Raw genomic sequence first — 6950 nt, 5'->3', positions numbered from 1 at the left:
GGCTTCAAACGGTGTCATCTTCAAACTGGCCTGGTAATTGTTGTTGTATGAGAACTCCGCATAGGGCAGGTTGTCATCCCAACTAGATCCTTAATCTAGTGCACAAGCTCTCAACATATCCTCCAGAATCTGGTTGACTCTCTCGGTCTGCCCATCCGTTTGCAGGTGAAAAGCTGTACTGAACTCCAGTCTGGTTCCCAACGTTTCATGCAACTGATTCCAAAACTTTGAGGTAAACTGGGTTCCTCTATCTGATACAATTGTCCTCGGAACTCCATGCAAACATACGATCCTTGTCATGTATATCTTGGCCAACTTCGCACTTGTATAGGTGGTTTTCACTGGGATAAAGTGAGCCACTTTGGTCAAGCGATCAACTACTACCCATATAGAATCATACCCTGATTTGGTCCTAGGCAATCTGGTGATGAAATCCATGCCAAGCTTATCCCACTTCCATTCAGGTATCGGCATAGGCTGTAACAATCCTGTTGGCTTTTGATGTTCTTCCTTCACTCTCTGACATATGTCACATACGGCCACATACTCGGTAATATCCTTCTTCATACTAGTCCACCAGAAACGCTCCTTTAAATCCAAATACATCTTGGTGTTTCTGGGGTGTATCAAGTATGGTGAGTCATGAGCCTCCTGAAGTATTAACTTCCTGATCTCTATGTTATTGGGCACATAAACACGGTCCTCAAACCACAAGGTGTCGTGTTCATCCTCACGAAAACCTTTGGCCTTTCCTTTGCTCATTCTCTCTTTTATCTCGGCAATCTCTTTGTCATCCTTCTGTGCTTCTCGGATCTTTCCTAACAATGTAGACTAAGCTTCCATTGTTGCAACAAAACCTCTAGGGACAATCTCCAATCGAAGTTCCCCGAGATCCTCCGCTAACTCCTTTGGAAATCTTGTGCTTACGAGGGTGTTAGCATAACTCTTCCGGCTCAAAGCGTCTGCTACGACATTGGCCTTGCCTGATGATAGTGAAGCTTCATGTCATAATCCTTTATAAGCTCCAACCATCTCCTCTGCCTAAGGTTCAACTCCTTCGACGTGAAAATGTACTTCAGACTCTTATGATCAGTGTACATGTCCCAACGGTTTCCAATAAGGTAATGTCTCCAAGTCTTCAACACACGCACTACGGCAGCCAACTCCAAATAATGCGTGGCATAATTTAACTCATGCGGTTTCAGTTGTCGCGAGGCATACGAAACAACTCTTCCGTCCTGCATCAGTACTGAGGGAGTCCTGGATTAGGGGGTCCCAGGACAGCCGGACTATCTCCATTAACCGGACTGTTAGACTATGAAGATACAAGATTGAAGACTTCGTCTCGTGTCCGGATGGGACTCGACTTGGCGTGGAAGGCAAGCTAGGCAATACGTATATGGATATCTCCTCCTTTGTAACCGACCGTGTGTAACCCTAACCCTCTCCGGTGTCTATATAAACCGAAGGGTTTTAGTCCGTAGGACAACAATCACAACATACAATCATACCGTAGGCTAGCTTCTAGGGTTTAGCCTCTCTGATCTCGTGGTAGATCTACTCTTGTAACACCCATATCTTCAATATTAATCAAGCAGGACGTAGGGTTTTACCTCCATCAAGAGGGCCCGAACCTGGGTAAAACTTCGTGTCCCCTGCCTCCTATTACCATCCGGCCTAGACGCACATTTTGGGACCCCCTACCCGAAATCCGCCAGTTTTGACACCGACATTGGTGCTTTCATTGAGAGTTCCTCCGTGTCGTCGCTGTTAGGCTTGATGGCTCCTACAATCATCGATAGCGATGTAGTCCAGGGTGAGACTTTTCTCCCCGGACAGATCTTCGTATTCGGCGGCTTCGCACTGCGGGCTAATTTGCTTGGCCATCTGGAGCAGATTGAAAGCTACGCTCCTGGCCATCAGGTCAGATTTGGAAGTTTGAATTACACGGCCAACATCCGTGGGGAATTGATCTTCGACGGATTCGAGCCACAGCCGGGTGCGCCGCACTGTCACGATGGGTATGACCTAGCTCTGCCACCGGACGTTACCCCAGAGGCCGCGCCCGCATCAGCTCCGACCCTTAGCTCGGAGCCAGCTACGCCAATCAAGGACGGGTGGCTAGACACCGCCTCAGGGGCTGCAGTCTCGACGACGATCGAGCCAAACACCAGCATAATCCTCTTTGCAGCCCGTGACTCCAAGGTGCCGGACTCTCTTCTGGACCCCGAACCATCCGCGCCCCTGCCAATCGAATCCGATTGGGCGTCGATCATGGAATTCACCATCGCGGATATCTTTCAGCACTCGCCCTTCGGTGACATTCTGAATTCACTAAGGTCTCTCTCTTTGTCAGGAGAGCCCTGGCCGGATTATGGCCAACAGGATTGGGATGCGGACGACGAAGAAATTCGACACCCACCCACCACCCACTTTGTAGCCACTGTCGATGATTTAACCGACATGCTCGACTTCGACTCCGAAGACATCGACGGTATGGACGACGATGTAGGTGACAAACATGACCCAGCACCTATAGGGCACTGGAAAGCCACCTCGTCGTATGACATATACATGGTGGATACACCCAATGAAGGCAACGGCGACGAGATAGCGGAGGATGACCCCTCCAAGAAGCAACCCAAGCGCCGACGTCAGTGGCGTCACTCGAAGTCCCGCCAAAGAAAAAGTGGTGATACCAGCACAGGAGATAATAACACTCTGGATAGCGCCGAAGACAATAACAATCCCCTCCAGCAAGATTTAGAATAGGAGGATGAAGGAGCCAGCTCTCCTGAGAGAGCAGCTGGCGGAGAGGATGAGGATGACAATTACATGCCCCCCCTCCGAAGACGAGGCAAGCCTCGGCGATGATGAATTCGCCGTACCAGAGGATCCCGTCGAACAAGAGCGCTTCAAGCGCAGGCTTATGGCCATGGCAAATAGCCTGAAGAAAAAGCAGCAGAAGCTTCAAGCTGATCAAGATCTGCTAGCTGACAAATGGACTGATGTCCTCGCGGCTGAGGAATATAAACTCAAGCGTCCCTCCAAGAGTTACCCAAGGCACAGGTTACGACGCCGACTAGAGGAAGAAGCGTATGATACGGCTGATCGGCCACCTCGTGGCCGCGATAGAGAGGCATTCCAACCAAAAGCTCAGCCTCCACCCCAACGCCATCCAAATAAAAAGGCATGGGGAGATACGCCAGACCCGCGAGATATATTGGAGGACAAAGCAAAGCATTCAATATCGATCTACGGATCACGAGGGCGCACCACTCTACGAGACGGTAAACATCACGCTGGATACAGTAAAAGCAAATCCGGCCGGGCCGAACACAGCGGGCAGGACCCATACGAGCTGCGTCGCGATATAGCCCAATACAGAGGCGCCGCACACCCCTTATGCTTCACAGACGAAGCAATGGAACATCAATTCCCAGAAGGTTTCAAACCTGTAAACATTGCATCATACGACGGCACAACAGATCCCGCAGTATGGATTGAGGACTTCCTCCTCCACATCCACATGGCCCGCGGTGATGACTTACATGCCATCAAATACCTCCCACTAAAACTCAAAGGACCAGTGCGGCATTGGCTTAATAGCTTGCCAGCGGACTCCATTAGCTGTTGGGAAGATCTGGAAGCCGCATTCCTCGACAACTTTCAGGGCACTTATGTGCGACCACCAGACGCCGATGACTTGAGCCACATAATTCAGCAGCCAGAAGAGTCGGCCAGGCAATTCTGGACTCGGTTCCTTACAAAGAAAAATCAAATCGTCGATTGTCCGGATGCGGAGGCCTTAGCGGCTTTCAAGCACAACATCCGAGACGAGTGGCGCGCACCCTAGTGGCTAGCCCGACACCTTGGTCAGGAAAAGCCGAAATCTATGGCAGCTCTCACGACGCTCATGACCCACTTTTGTGCGGGAGAAGACAGCTGGTTGGCTCGCAGTAATAACTTATCAAAGAACCATGGTACCTCAGATACCATGGACGGCAATAGCAGGTCACGTAGCAACAAGCATAAGCGCCGCATTAATAGCGAAAGTACTGAGGATACGGCAGTCAATGCCGGATTCAAAGGCTCTAAACCTGGTCAGTGGAAAAAGCCATTCAAACAAAGTATGCCGGGTCGGTCCAGCTTGGACCGTATACTCGATCACTCGTGTCAAATACACGGCACCCCAGACAAGCCAGCCAATCACACCAACAGGGATTGTTGGGTGTTCAAGTAGGCCGGCAAGTTACTTGCCGAAAACAAGGACAAGGGGCCGCATAGCGATGACGAGGAAGAACCCCGGCAGCCGCACACTGGAGGACAGAAGAGGTTTCCCCCGCAAGTGCAGACGGTGAACATGATATACGCAACCCACATCCCCAAGAGGGAGCGGAAGCGTGCGCTCAGGGACGTATATGCGTTGGAGCCAGTCGCCCCAAAGTTCAACCCTTGGTCCTCCTGTCCGATCACCTTCGATCGCAGGTAACACCCCACTAGTATCCGTCATGGAGGATTCGCCGCACTGGTCCTGGACCCAATCATCGAAGGATTTCACCTTACTTGAGTCCTGATGGATGGCGGCAGCAGCCTGAACCTGCTTTATCAGGATAAAGTGCGCAAAATGGGTATAGACCCCTCAAGGATCAAACCCACAAAAAGGACCTTTAAAGGCATCATTCCAGGCGTAGAGGCCCACTGCACAGGCTCAATTACACTAGAAGTGGTCTTCGGATCCCCGGATAACTTCCGAAGCGAAGAGTTAATCTTCGATATAGTCCCGTTCCACAGTGGTTATCACGCGCTGCTCGGATGAACCGCATTCGCTAGATTCAATGCGGTGCCACATTATGCATACCTCAAGCTCAAGATGCCAGGACCTCGTGGAGTTATTACAGTCAATGGAAACACAGAGCGCTCTCTCCGAACAGAGGAGCACACCGCGGCCCTTGCAGCAGAAGCGCAAAGCAGCCTCTCAAGGCAATCTACCAGTTCGGCGTTTCAAAACCCGGACACCTTCAAGCGCGCTTGGGGCAATCGGCAGACAGACCGCCTGGCGCGATCTGAGCTCGCGTAGCAATACGGCGGCCACCCCAATCCCAGCCCAACGGCGTTATTCATGCCGCACGTACATAATTAGGCATTAAAAATACCATGGGCACAGGTGGGGAGGGGGGGCACAACTGCGGCACGCCCCAAAACGCGGCCTAAACCGCACTAGGGGCTTCCCATTTGGTTATTTTTCTTTTTCTTTAAGGACTTTAATCTCTGGAAACACTATCCGGCAGCTCCATTGTCGAACACATGATATAGCAACCAAGGATGCAGACAACTATGTTATACAACGGAATGCCCAGGTTGATTACATACTTCATATCATTCCTCAGCTCGCCCTTGGAAGGGACATAGTCCTACTCTTTTGCTTATTGCACTATCTGTATCACTCTACTTTAATGCAATTTTTTAATAAACAATGCATGACATTACGACTACTATTGCATTTTTGTTATATATATATCTATGTGTTCATTAACGACGCCTTGCAACCGTACACTCTGGTACGGCCAATGCACCAGGGGCTTACGTACCCGCAATATGGTGTGAAAAGTCCGAACACTTTCACAAGTGCGGCACCCCGAACTTATAGCATTATATGCATCAGCTCCGAATCATGTCTTTGGTCAAATGTTGGGTTTGCCCGGCTCCTATGTTTTGGTACCTTACGTTCCGCTCTATCGGCTAAGGTAGCGCTAGGAGAACTACTGCGATTGTGCCCCGGTTCTGCCGGGCTGAGCACCTCAGTAGAGAAAGCTAAAACTGACTGTCATGATAAGGCGTGAGACTGTTCACTGTTCGGCGAGGTTTTTCGAGTCCTTAAAGACTTATGCTGCTTAGGGCGAGGGGTCGACTCTGCCCGGCTTACAGGCGTGTATCGCGTCCCGAATTCGGCCTTCCGAACACTAGGGGCTTCGCCAAAATTTAAAATTATAGAATTCTATGGCTAAGTGAGAGTGATAAATCAATATTAGTCCGGTTGCCTTGTTTTTTGTGCTGAGCACCTCCCTCGAAGGACCCAAATATGGGAACAAGAGTGCTCAAGTTTATCCCGAACACCCCAGCACTAGCGGCATGGGGGCAGAAGTCGAGGACTAGCCATCTCTCAGATTGGATAAACAGCCAAACAGAAGGTAATATTTTGAATTCAAACAAGCGTTGCATGGCGCATATGAAACAAGTTTTCACACATACAGGACAAAACGAGCAAGTCTCATTCAAATATTACATTTTGTGAACACTCATCCGCGATAAAACGGGCACCCGGTAGAACACCCTCGTAGTACATCTCGGGGTGGTGGTGGTCCTTGCCCTCTGGTGGCCCCTCCTTGATCAGCTTCATGGCGTCTAGCTTGACCCACTGCATTTTTACACGGGCAAAAGCCCGGCGTGCACCTTCTATGCAGACGGATCGCTTAACAACCTCCAGCCAAGGGCAGGCATCCACAAGCCGCCTCACCAGGCCGAAGAAGCTATTCGGAAGGGCGTCGCCAGGCAACCGGACTATGAAGCCCTTCATGGCCTGATCGGCCGCCTTATGTAGCTCGGCCATCTGCTTCAACCGGTCGCTCATTGGCACCGGATATTCGGCCTCAGCATACTGAGACCAGAATAGCTTCTCCGTCGAGCTTCCGTCCTCGGCTTGGTAGAATTGTGTGGCATCGGACACACCGCGGGGCAAATATGCGAATGCTCCTGAGGAGCTCCGAATTCGGGTAAGTAATCGGTAATTCACCTTTACATGCTTGCTTTGCATATAGAAAGCCTTACCCGCCGCTATCTTCTTCATCGCGTCGATCTCCTGAAGGGCCTTCTGGGCCTCGGCCTTGGCACTCTTCACGCTCTCACGGGCCGCGGCGAGCTCAGACTCTCGCGTCTTCAAGTCAAGCTCC

This window comes from Triticum urartu, chromosome 5, assembly GCF_003073215.2.
Source record: "Triticum urartu cultivar G1812 chromosome 5, Tu2.1, whole genome shotgun sequence".
Lineage (NCBI taxonomy): Eukaryota > Viridiplantae > Streptophyta > Magnoliopsida > Poales > Poaceae > Triticum > Triticum urartu.
This window is presented reverse-complemented; position numbering follows the sequence as displayed.